General features: G+C 44.4%; 1 protein-coding gene across 8 annotated transcripts in view; it reads left to right on the plus strand.

Moving 5' to 3' along the window:
- Positions 1 to 14002, plus strand: part of LOC139262274 (alpha-(1,6)-fucosyltransferase) — a 1093864-nt gene that overhangs the window by 995138 nt on the left and 84724 nt on the right. The gene's annotated exons all lie outside the window — the stretch shown is intronic.

Raw genomic sequence — 14002 nt, forward strand, 5'->3', positions numbered from 1 at the left:
AGATTGAAGTACCCGAGGATGAGGTGTCTCTGCAGAGGCTGAGGGAGGATATCTGGAAGAGAAATTTGGAATGCAGCTGGGTGGCAGTAGAGATCGAGGATTTTAAAGGAGAGATGAGAGAGGTAGAATAAGAAAGAGGAAGGAAGAGAAATTGCCAGAGAAGTAGGGGGAGAGACCAAAGTATGATTTGGGCATGAGGGCCCATCATCACCCTGGGGATTTGGGCATGGCAAGTGGAGAAAAGGTACACGAGTGAACAAGGACCAGGATGCAGCTTCTAACCATGGGCCACAGGGCACCATTCATCAAGCAATGGTGTGCAGCATCAAGGGTTCGGCATCAAGTGGGGCAGAGAGATCACGGGGAGAAGGAAAATTATCCTGAAAGCCAGAAAGTCGAGACACAATTTCCACGTTTTTAAATAAACAAAATGATGCTGGAATCTGAAATTGTCCTTTAATTATTATAGCCTGCTGGAACCTGAAATTTTCCTTTAATTATTATAGCCTGCTGGGATAACCTTTGTTAATAATCCCTTCAGTGAGCACAAATGTTCCATCCGTCAGCACAATTGATGGAGCAATTACGAACAGCAGCAGGATGCCACAGGCAAACCAGTCTCCCTCTGCTCTCAGGTTATAGGGATGACTTGTTTGACTGGGCCCAGCAGACCTCTGTTACAGTGAACAGCAGATTTGATGTACCCCTCAAGTCACTCTCTGTTAATCGTTCCTCTCAGGCTGCTCACACAGCAATAGGGCAGGAGCAGTCACGCCACATATTAGAGCAAATGGCATTTGAGTAATTGCCTAGTTGTTGAGTCAGTGTGGTTATCAAACAGCCACAACACTTGATAGCACTAAACACTTAAGATCAAATCCCGTATTCTGTACACAGATGCTGAACTTGGCAACTGAAGCTGTGCTTCCCTTTTAGGAGTTGCCAATCTCATTTCACCTTTGTGTAAACTCGCTCATTATTATTATAACCTAACATATTTTGTTGTAGAATTCTGAGAAACGCAGATCCTTTCCCATTCCCCATTCCACTTTGTCACTTTAAAAAAAATTATTTATAGGTAAAGCATTGAAGCTTCTCATAGCTGGCTGGAAGCTGCAACTTCGCCCCAGACACTGTGTAATTTACCCCATCATGGACCTAATAATATAATATACTACAAACTTCCTAAAGTAGCATTGTCTTCAAAAGTAGGATGTTTGGGTGGGTTCAACTTCCACTACAGCTGCAATGAAGATCTTGTCTGCCCTGCTATGCTTTTTGCCGGTGTGACTAGTTGGCACTGGGTAGATCTTCATGAGTGCAACCCACAAACACCATTTTCCTCTGGTCTGTGCCTTAGGAATGGGCAAGTGTCCATCCCCATTGCACTGCCCTTGGATTTCCTGGGACATTGCTCATATACTGGGATGGAAGAGGTGGGGGCGGGGGGCAACTTCCTCCTGGATTCCAGCTTTATTTTCCTGGACTTTCATCTTTGGTCACCTAGCAGATGGACGCTTCAACAACTTTTGGTGCAATGGTCCGCTCCTGGATTTCCACAGAACAGAGGAATGATGGAGTTCCGGGGCAAGCTGAAGATCAGACAAGTGAAGCAATTTATTTCCCCAGGTTCCAGGTTGATTTCAAGCGCTTATGCTCGCCACCAACAGGCTGAGAAGCTCCAGCTGTGTGCCATCGTCTCCTCCTCCCAAGGGCCGAGTCGATGCCTGAAGTCCACCTGGGGCCGTGCAAATGGCCCAGGGAAGGAAAAATATCAGGAGCCCAGCAGATGGCCATTTAGGATAATCTCGCCTCTTGTGTTTTTATATATTTAAAAGTAACAGATTGTGCTGTATTAACACTACTTTATTATGATCATGTCATTGTTTTCTGTGTACTGACCAAATGAGCTATGTTGTCCTGCAGGCCAGTTTACCTGATTTGAATTTTCCTTTAACAACAACGACGACTTGTATTTATCATCATCATATCATCATCATCATCATAGGCAGTCCCTCGGAATCGAGGAAGACTTGCTTCCATTCCTGAAGTGAGTTCTTTGGTGGCTGAACAGTCCAATGCGAGAGCCACAGACTCTGCCACACATGGGACAGATAGTCGTTGAGGGAAGGGGAGGGTGGGACAGGTTTGCCGCACGCTCTTTCCGCTGCCTGCGCTTGATTTCTGCATGCTCTCGGCGTTGAGACTCGAGGTGCTCAGCGCCCTCCCGGATGCACTTCCTCCACTTGGAGTGGTCTTTAGCCAGGGACTCCCAGGTGTCAGTGGGGATGTCGCACTTTATCAGGGAGGCTTTGAGGGTGTCCTTGTAACATTTCCGCTGCCCACCTTTGGCTCGTTTGCCGTGAAGGAGTTCCGAGTAGAGCGCTTGCTTTGGGAATCTCATGTCTGGCATGCGAACTATGTGGCCTGCCCAATGGAGCTGATCAAGTGTGGTCAGTGATAATGCCTTTAGCGTCATGAAATGTCCCAAGGCGCTTCCCAGAAATTTTATGCAATATAGAATCATATAATTTTACAGCACAGGAGGCAGTTCAGCTTATTGTACCTGTGCCAACTCTAAAAGGCCTATCCATTTAGAAATTAAGGCCCCAAGTTTCCACACGCGGCGAAAAAGGCGCACCTCAGAGCTGGGCGCCTGTTATTCGCGCCGAAAACGGCGCCGGAAAAAAAGTGCGGTATTAAGGAGCTCGATGTCTACTTGGCGCGGCGCACAGGGGGCGGAGCCTACCACTCGCGCCAATTTTGTAAGTAGGTGGGGGCGGGTACAATTGAAATGAGGCTTCTTGGTGCCGGCAACCCTGCGCGTGCACGTTGGAGCGTTCGCGCACGCGCAGTCTGAAGTAAACATTGGCACTTGGCCATTTTTAAAAGTACTGCAGAAAAAGTGAAGATTTTTTCTTGGACCCCTGCAAAGGCTTGTATTTTAATTTTCTTGATATTTCTGTGTGTGAGGGAGTGCTTTTAGCAGCACTGCTAAATAAATCACCTGCTAAAATCAGTGAGTTCAGCTTTTCACTGCTAAACTTGCAGAACCGGTGCCTGCAAATTAAGGACTGTGTGTTTGGAGAAATAAAAGTGTCAATTCAACTTTGCAATGGATCAACTTCCACCAAGAACAAACAATTTCTTGCATGAGGAAGCAAACCATTGCATAATATGTGGTGCACCCATTCTGCAAATTTAAATATAAAGATGTCGATGTGGCTGCCTCTCCCTGTCCAAATGGCCTCAGTCAGTCCCCCTCGCAGCTCGAAGGCTGCTGCTGTTCTTTCTTCTGCTCCCGGCCAGCCACTGACGCCGCTGCAATCCCATGGCCAAATGGCCTCAAGTCCGTCCGGGTGCTGCATCTTCGCGGGGAATGAAGGCCTGCCTCAAGCACCGCAGCTCAGCTGGAAGGCTGCTTGCTGCCTGCCGCTGCCGTCGAGACGAGACACTGACGCCACACCCCTGCCTCAAGCACTGCAGCTCAGCTCGAAGGCTGCTTGCTGCCGCTGCCGTCGAGACACTGACGCCACACCGCTGCCTGAAAGGCCTGCCTGAAGCACTTTCACACAGGTAGGAACATGGTTTATTTAATCTTTTCTTTGCTTATAAATTTTTATTCAGGTTGAATTTATTTGTATAATATTTGTATAAGTATAACTAAGGATTGATTGTAGAATTTAATGACTTCCCCCCCCCCCTCCCCCCCCCCCACCTCGTTCCCTACGCCTAATTTGTAACATGCGCCTGATTTTTTAAAGTGTAGACAAGGTTTTTTCAAGCGTACAAAAATCTTCACTTGCTCCATTCTAAGTTAGTTTGTAGTACGTTTTCACTGTGGAAACTTTGAAATCAGGTGTCAGTGGCCGGACACGCCCCCTTTTGAAAAAAAAATTCTGTTCAAAAGTGAAACTGTTCTACCTGACTAGAACTGCAGAAAACTAAATGTGGAGAATTCCGATTTCTAAGATACTCCGTTCTACACCAGTTGCTCCTAAAAATCAGGAGCAAATCATGTGGAAACTTGGGGCCATAGTGCCTTTCATGACCTTGGAACGTTCCAAAGTGCATTACAGCCAATGAATTAATTTTGAAGTGGAGTCTCTGTTGTAATACCTACATTAATCCTATTATTCTACCCCTCCCATAAACATTTTTCTTTCTCAAGTATATATTAATTTCTCTTTTAATGTCTGTTTTTCAAGAGGAATTGTTGAATTTCAAGCCAAAGTGGCTGCAGTGCAGTAGCATAGCAGACTATGGACTAGTAATCCAGAGACCTGAACTAATAATGGAGAGAATGAGTTGAAATCCCACCATGGCAGTCTGAGAATTTGAATTTAGTTTTAAAAAAAAATATGGAATTAAAAAGTTGGTATCTGTAAAAGTGACTGATTCACTAATGTCCTTTAGGGAAGGAATCCCTCTGATATGGCCTATGTGTGACTTCAATCTCATGACTCTTAACTGCCCTCGGAAGTGACCTAGCAAACCATTCAGTTGTGTCACCGCCTTCTCCGGGTAACTAGGGATGAGCAATAAATGTCGGCCACATTTCGAGAATGAAGGTTTTCTTTGAAAGTACCCAGTTAACCATCGGAAATGAGCTCTGCTGTGTCTTATTTTAATTATATAATAAGTGTGGACCTAGCCATGGTCTTCTGTCACAAGGAGTAGCTGTTTAGAAAGGGGTTGAAAGCAGATATAATAGATGGGTCAGCAGGAGAGAGCCTGGCTCAGCAGGATCATTCCCACAGCTGCATTGGCTGGCCATTTTGCAGAGTAAGTCGTCAAACGCTGTTCACAATGATAGGCCCATGTGTCTTAGCTGCCTGCAGAGTGTAGAATGACAAAGTAAATTATGACCCATTTTTGAAAAGAAAAGCTTGTGTCATTGAAAACTAGCTGCAGAAATAATCAATATTGACTTCTATCAAAATTGTTCTGAACAATGCAATCCATTGTAATTTGCCAGATTGTACCCTTTTTCTTTGTTGTTGGAGTGCTGAATGGCAATGCTATTTGTCTGCAGCAAAGGCCAGTACTACAGAGAGGAATTTATGATTTTACCTCATTCACTGATCTTTTCTTGTGTCAATTCTTGAAATTTCACTGATGAGTCTCAAGTAGGCATGAGGAGATCCTGATGCACACAAATAAAGGACAAGATCCAGTTTCTAAGATCAGATATCAACATTCTTGTTAGACAATCTGTGAATAAGAAAGTCTTAACTCATTCATATAACATTCCTTTATCAAAGAAGAAATGATTCAGTGCCAGCTGCAATTTCCTGACAACACAAAGCATGATCATGGTAGCAGTACATGGTGTGGCTCTGGCAACTCATCACACATCAGAAATGGGCTTTATGACGCACCTTATTAAAACGAAGGAACACCACCGCTGCTTTGCAGACTGATGGGAAGATGCTTGAAACGGCTTGAAGCAGAATAGAATGGATAAGGCTTCAGCAGAAACCATGCTTGAGGAGCATCTCTCCCACAGCTGTTTGGCCATTTTGGAGAGATGTTAACCTGTTTCTTTTTAAATGGTTTAACAGCTCCACTAAAATAGCGGCCAAAGGAAAGTCATTCCAACTCGTTAAGCTCCCCCTCTCCCTCAAATCTGCCGTCATCATCCCCTCCTCAAAAAAACTAACCCTCAACCCCTCCGTCCTTGCAAACTACCGGCCCATCTCCAACCTCCCTTTCCTCTCAAGTCCTTGAACATGATGTCGCCTCCCAAATCCGTGCCCATCTTTCCCACAATTCCATGTTTGAATCCCTCCAATCCGGTTTCCACCCCTGCCACAGTACAGAAACGGTTCTCATCAAAGTCACAAATGACATCCTTTGTGACTGTGACAAAGGCAAACTATCCCTCCTCGACCTGTCTGCAGCGTTTGACACGGTTGACCATTCCATTCTTCTCCAACACCTCTCCACTGTCGTCCAGCTGGGTGGGATTGCATTTGTCTGGTTCCATTCTTATCTATCTAATCGTAGCCAGAGAATCACCTGCAACGACTTCTCTTCCCGCCCCTGCATCATTACCTCTGGTGTCCCACAAGGATCTATCCTTGGCCCTCTCCTATTTCTCATCTACATATTGCTCCTTGGCGAAATAATCTGGAAACACAGTGTCAGTTTCCAAATGTATGCTGATGACACCCAGCTCTACCTCTTCCCTCAACTTCTCCACGGTCTCTAAATTGTTAGACTGCTTGTCCGACATCCAGTTCTGGATGAGCAGAAACCGGTTTCTCCAATTGAATGTTGAGTAGACTGAAGCCATTGTTTTCGGTCACTGCCACAAACTCCGTTCCCTAGTCACTGACTCCATCCCTCTCCCCAACTTCTGTCTGAGGCTGAACCAGACTATTCGCAATCTTGGTGTCATATTTGACCCTGAAGTGAGCTCTCGACTACATATCCACAGCATAACTAAGACCACCTATTTCCACCACCATTACATCGCCCATTTCCACACTTGCCTTAGCTCATCTGCTGCTGAATCCCTCATCCATGCCTTTGTTCCCTCTAGACTATTGCACCTATTGACTATTCCAACGCACTCCTGGCTGGCCTCCCACATTCTACCCTACGTAAACTAGAGGTGATCCAATACTCGGCTGCCCGTGTCCTAACTCGCACCAAGTCCCGCTCATCCATCACCCTTGTGCTCGCTGACCTACATTGGTTTCCGGTTAAGCAACATCTCGATTTCACAATTCTCATCCTTATTTTCAAATCCTTCCATAGCCTTGCCCCTCCCTATCTCTCTAATCTCCTTCAGCCCAACAACCCCATGAGATGTCTGCGCTCCTCTAATTCTGCCCTCTTGAGCATCCCTGATTATAATCGTTCAACCATTGGTGGCCTTACCTTCTGTTGCATGTGCCCCAGCTCTGGAACTCCCTGCCTAAACCTTTCCGCCTCTCTACCTCTCTTTCCTCCTTCAAAACCCTCCTTAAAACCTACCTTTTTGACCAAGCTTTTGGTCACCTGCGCTAATTTCTACTTATGCGGCTTTGTGTCAAATTTTTTATCTCCTAATACTCCTGTGAAGCACCTTGGGACGTTTCACTACATTAAAGGTGCTAAATAAATACAAGTTGTTGTTTGCTAATATCAAGAGTAGCAACCAAAAGCTATCCAACAGAGACTGTGGATAAGCATTTGAAGGGCTGAATGGCCTCCATCTGCTCTACCATTCCTTATTCTATGAAAAACAATGCAAAATATGTTGGTTAAGGTGCACACTAGTCTATGACAGCTCAGTAGCATGCCATTATGTATTGATGTGCTGCATGTTGCAGTGGGATTTTATAATTTTCTTCCACAATGTCCCCCTACTCACTGAGTGCCCTATCACAGCAGAACCAACTGTGGGAAAGTCAAATAGTCTCCAAACATTGCCCCACCGAAAAAAAAGGGAGGTTTGGGGCCATGAGGAGAAATCTTGGCAGTGGGATTCGTTTTGGGTGGGTCTAACAAAGAGCTAACTCAGAGTCAAGATGGTCTCATCATGCGCTGTAAACTTCTATGGTACTCTGCCCATCTTCGCAGGCCCTGTCATGCTCACGTAAGGAACAGGCCAAGGACAGATCATCCGTTTGTTCTCTGTCAGGGAATGCTGTATAGGAGGAGGGAAACTGAAAAGGTGACATATGAAAACAAATACAACTGCACATTTGCATCTCAAAACAAAATAATTTAGGCCGTGTTTGATATGGCCCTTGACCATGTCCGTGCTACTGCTCTCACCGCTTCCCCTTCCTCCCAGAACCACGATCGGGTTCCCCATGCTCTCACCTTTCAACCCACCAGCCTCCACATTCAACAGATCATCCTCCGCCATCTCCAGCGTGATCCTACCACCAAGCACATCTTCCACTTCCCGATTTACTTGTACTTCTTGCAATTTAGTATACTGTATTCGCTGCTCATGATGCGGTCTCCTCTATAATGGGGAGACCAAACACCGATTGGGTGACCGCTTTGCAGAACACCTCAGTTCAGTCCGTAAGCTTGACCCCGAGCTTACCGGTCGCCTGTCACTTTCATTCTCCGCTCCACTCCCACTCTGACCTCTCGGTCCTCGACCTCTTATACTGTTCCAACGAAGCTTAACGTAAGCTCGAGGAACAGCACCTCATCTTTCATTTCGGCACTTTGCAGCCTTCTGGACTCAACATCGAGTTCAACAATTTCAGACCGTAACCTCTGCCCATATTTTGTTTGTTTTTTTTCTCTCTCTTTCCCACAGCAGCTGTTGATGATTTTGCCATCTCCATTTACACCCCATCTAGACTCATCTTTTGTCTCTTAATCTCTTCTGCCTACCCTATCACAGACCTTCCCTTTTGTTCTTTCCTTTCCCTCCCCCTGTCCCTGCCCCCACACTTGTTTAAAAACCTATTACATCTTTAACTTTTTCCAGTTCTGACGAATGGTCATCGACCTGAAACGTTAACTCTGTTTCTCTCGCCACAGAAGCTGCCTGACCTGCTGAGTATTTCCAGCATTTTTTGTTTTTATTTCAGATTTCCAGCATCCGCAGTATTTTGCTTTTTAATTCAGATGTAATGCACTGACTTATTGAGCTTGCCCACACCATCTGTCTGTGTTTTGTTGTCTTTAACACAAGAGCACAAGAAATAGGAGCAGGAGTAGGCCTTTTGATCCCTCAAGCCTGCTCCGCCATTTAATAAGAGCAAGGTTGATCTGATTATGGACTCAGCTCCACTTCCCTGCCCGCTTCCCATAATCCTTTATTCCCTTATCCCAGCTTTAAATATATTCAGTGACCCAGCCTCCACAGCTCTTTGGAGCAGAGAATTCCACAGATTTACAAATCTCTGAGAGAAGAAATTCTTCCTCATCTCAGTTTTAAATGGGCGGCCCCTTATTCTGAGACTATGTCCCCTTGTTTTAGTTTCCCCTAGGAGTGGAAATATCCTCTCTCCATCCAACTTGATGAGCCCTCTCATTATCTTATATGTTTCGATAAAATCGCCCCTCATTCTTCTGAACAATGTGTATAGGCCCAACCTACTCAACCTATTTTCATAAGTCAAACCCCTCATCTTTGAATGAACCATCAAATCTTCTCTGAATAGCCTCCAATGCAAGTATATCCTTCCTTAAATACGGAGATTAAAACTGCATGCAGTACTCCAGAAGTGGCCTCACCAATACCCTGTACAGTTGTAGCAGGACTTCTCTGCTTTTATACTCCATCCCCCTTGCAAATAAAGGCCAATATTCCATTTGCCTTCCTGATTACTTGCTATACCTGCATACTAACTGTTTGTGTTTCATGCACAAGGACCCCCCTCTGTGCTGCAGCACTTTGCAATTTTTCTCCATTTAAATTAAATTTGCTTTTCTATTTTTTTCTGCAAAAATGGATAACCTCACATTTTCTTTCATTATATTCCATCTGCCAAATTTTTGCCCACTCACTTAGCCTGTCTATATCCCTTTGCAGATTTTTTGTATCCTCCTCACAATATGCTTTCCCACCCATCTTTGTGTCATCAGCAAACTTGACTACATTACACTCAATCCCTTCATTCACGTCATTAATATAGATTTTAAATTGTTGAGGACCCAGCACCAATCCCTGCGGCACCACACTAGTTACTGTTTCCCAACCGGAAAATGACCCATTTATCTCGATTCTCTGTTTTCTGTTAGTTAGCCAATCCTCAATCCATGTTAACATATTACCTCCAACCCTGTGAGCTTTTATCTTGTGCAGTAACCTTTTAGGTGGCACATTATCGAATGCCTTATGGAAATCCAAATACACCACAAACACTGGTTCCCCCTTATCCACCCTGCTTGTTACATCCTCAAAGAACTCCAGAAAATTTGTCAAACATGATTTCCCTTTCATAAAACCATGCTGACTCTGCTTGATTGAATTATGATTTTCCAAATGTCCTGCTACTGCTTCCTTAATAATAGACTCCAGCATTTTCCCCCAACGACAGATGTTAGGCTAACTGGTCTATAGTTTCCTGCTTTCTGTCTGCCTCCTTTTTTTAAATACGGGCATTACATTTGCGGTTTTCCAATCCGCTGGGACCTCCCAGAATCCAGGGAATTTTGGTAGATTACAACCAATGCATCCACTTCTCTGCAGCCACTTCTTTTATGACCCTAGGATGCAAGCCATCAGGTCCGGGGACCTGTCCGCCTTTAGTCCCATTACTTTACTGAGTACTATTTCTTCAGTGATTGTGATTGTATTAAGTTCCTACCTCCCTATAGCTCTTTGATTATCCCCTATTGGGATGTTTTTAGTGTTTTCTACTGTGAAGACCGATACAAAGTATTTGTTCAAAGTCTCTGCCATTTCCCCGTTCCCCATTATTAATTCCCCAGTCTTATCCTCTAGGGGACCAACATTTACTTTAGCCACTCTTTTCCTTTTTATGTACCTGTAGTAACGCTTACTATCTGTTTTTCTATTTCGTGCTAGCTTACTTTTATAATCTATCTTCCCTCTCTTTATTATTTTTTTAGTTGTTCTATGCTGGCTTTTAAAAGTTTCCCAATCCTCTGGCCTCCCACTAGTCTTGGCCACATTGTATACCCTTGTTTTCAATTTGATACCATCCCTTATTTTCTTAGTTAGCCACGGATGGTTATCCCTTCTCTTACAGACTTTCGTTCTCATTGGGATATATTTTTGTTGAGAGTTATGAAACATTTCCTTAAATGTCTCCACTGCTCATCAACCATCCCACTCTTTAACCTATTTTACCAGTCCACTTTAGCCAACTCTGCCCTCATATCATTGTAGTCTCCTTTATTTAAGCTGAGGACACTGGTTTGAGAACCAACTTTCTGAACCTCCAACTGAATTTGAAATTCAACCATGTTATGGTCACTCATTCCTAAAGGATCCTATTCTAGGAGATCATTTATTAATCCTGTCTCATTACACAGTACCAGATCTAAGATAGCCTGCTCCCTGGTTGGTTCCGCAATGTGTACTGTTCAAGGAAACTATCCCAGATACACTCTATGAACTCTTCCTCAAGGCTACCCTGGCCAATTTGCTTTGTCCAATCAATATGAAGGTTAAAATTGCCCATGATTATTGCCGTTCCTTTTTTACAAGCCTCCATTATTTCTTGATTTATACTCCGTCTAACAGTGTAGCTACTGTTAGGGGGCCTATAGACTACATCCACCAGTGACTTTTTCCCCTTATTATTCCTTATCTCCACCCAAACTGATTCAACACCTTGATCATCTGAACCAATATCGTTTCTCACTAACGCACTGATCTCATCCTTTATTTACAGTGCTACCCCATCTCCTTTTCTTTTCTGTCTGTCCTTCCAAATTGTCAAATACCTCTGAATATTTAGTTCCCAGTCCAGGTCACCTTGCAACCACGTCTCTGTAATGGCTGTCAGATCATACCCATTTGTATCTATTTGTGCCGTCAATTCATCTATTTTGTTACAAATGCTCCGTGCATTCAGATAAAGAGCTTTTAAAATTTGTTTCCCGCTTTGACCCCACTTTCTGATTCACCGGTATATTTATACATTCTGTCCCTTCCTGGCACACTCTGGTTTTCATTTCCCCCAGTGCTACCCTGCTCTATTGCCTTCTCCTTATTCTTTGACTTTTTAAATTTTCGTTCAGCTGAATCCTTGCCTCCACTAATTAGTTTAAAGCCCTCTCTGCAACCCTAGTTATTTGATTTGCCAGGACCCTAGTCCCAGCACGGTCTCAGTGGAGCCCATCCAAATGGAGCAGCTCCCTCTTACCCTAGTACTGGTGCCAGTGTCCCAGGAACCGAAACCCATTTCTCCCACACCAGTCTTTGAGCCACATGTTTAACTCTCTGATCTTATTTACCTTCTGCAAATTTGTTCGTAGCTCAGGTAGTAATCCAGAGATTATTACCTTTGTGGTTCTGCTTTTTAATTTGGCCCTTAGCTGCTCATACTCACTCAACAGAACCTCTTTCTTTGTCCAACCGATGTCATTGGACCACGACATAGAAACATAGAAACATAGAAAATAGGTGCAGGAGTAGGCCATTCGGCCCTTCTAGCCTGCACCACCATTCAATGAGTTCATGGCTGAACATGCAACTTTAGTACCCCATTCCTGCTTTCTCGCCATACTCCTTGATCCCCCGAGTAGCAAGGACTACATCTAACTCCTTTTTGAATATATTTAGTGAATTGGCCTCAACAACTTTCTGTGGTAGAGAATTCCACAGGTTCACCACTCTCTGGGTGAAGAAGTTTCTCCTCATCTTGGTCCTAAATGGCTTACCCATTATCCTTAGACTGTGACCCCTGGTTCTGGACTTCCCCAACATTGGGAACATTCTTCCTGCATCTAACCTGTCTGAACCCATCAGAATTTTAAACGTTTCTCAGGTCCCCTCTCATTCTTCTGAACTCCAGTGAATACAAGCCCAGTTGATCCAGTCTTTCTTGACAGGTCAGTCCCGCCATCCCGGGAATCAGTCTGGTGAACCTTCGCTGCACTCCCTCAATAGCAAGAATGTCCTTCCTCAAGTTAGGAGACCAAAACTGTACACAATACTCCAGGTGTGGCCTCACCAAGGCCCTGTGCAACTGTAGTAACACCTCCCTGCCCCTGTACTCAAATCCCCTCGCTATGAAGGCTAACATGCCGTTTGCTTTCTTAACCGCCTGCTGTACCTGCATGCCAACCTTCAATGACTGATGTACCATGACACCCAGGTCTCGTTGCACCTCCCCTTTTCCTAATCTGTCACCATTCAGATAATAGTCTGTCTCCCTGTTTTTACCACCAAAGTGGATAACCTCACATTTATTCACATTATACTTCATCTGCCATGCATTTGCCCACTTACCTAACCTATCCAAGTCACTCTGCAGCCTCATAGCATCCTCCTCGTAGCTCACACTGCCACCCAACTTAGTGTCATCCGCAAATTTGGAGATACTACATTTAATCCCCTCGTCTAAATCATTAATGTGCAGTGTAAACAGCTGGGGCCCCAGCACAGAACCTTGCGGTACCCCACTAGTCACTGCCTGCCATTCTGAAAAGTACCCATTTACTCCTACTCTTTGCTTCCTGTCTGACAACCAGTTCTCAATCCATATCAGCACATAACCCCCAATCCCATGTGCTTTAACTTTGCACATTAATCTCTTGTGTGGGACCTTGTCGAAAGCCTTCTGAAAGTCCAAATATACCACATCAACTGGTTCTCCCTTGTCCACTCTACTGGAAACATCCTCAAAAAATTCCAGAAGATTTGTCGAGCATGATTTCCCTTTCACAAATCCATGGTGATTTGGACCTATCATGTCACCTCTTTCCAAATGCGCTGCTATGACATCCTTAATAATTGATTCCATCATTTTACCCACGACCGATGTCAGGCTGACCGGTCTATAATTCCCTGTTTTCTCTCTCTCTCCTTTTTTAAAAAGTGAGGTTACATTGGCTACCCTCCACTCCATAGGAACTGATCCAGAGTCAATGGAATGTTGGTACTCTTTAAGTACTCTGGGATGCAGTCCATCAGGCCCTGGGGATTTATCGGCCTTCAATTCCATCAATTTCCCCAACACAATTTCCCTACTAATAAGGATTTCCCTCAGTTCCTCCTCCTTACTAGAACTCTGACCCCTTTTATATCCGGAAGGTTATTTGTGTCCTCCTTAGTGAATACCGAACCAAAGTACTTGTTCAATTGGTCCTCCATTTCTTTGTTCCCCGTTATGACTTCCCCTGATTCTGACTGCAGGGGACCTACGTTTGTCTTTACTAACCTTTTTCTCTTTACATATCTATGGAAACTTTTGCAATCCATCTTAATGTTCCCTGCAAGCTTCTTCTCGTACTCCATTTTCCCTACCCGAATCAAACCCTTTGTCCTCCTCTGCTGAGTTCTAAATTTCTCCCAGTCCCCGGGTTCGCTGCTATTTTTGGCCAATTTGTATGCCACTTCCTT

This window comes from Pristiophorus japonicus, chromosome 4 (genome assembly GCF_044704955.1).
Source record: "Pristiophorus japonicus isolate sPriJap1 chromosome 4, sPriJap1.hap1, whole genome shotgun sequence".
Taxonomy (NCBI): domain Eukaryota; kingdom Metazoa; phylum Chordata; class Chondrichthyes; family Pristiophoridae; genus Pristiophorus; species Pristiophorus japonicus.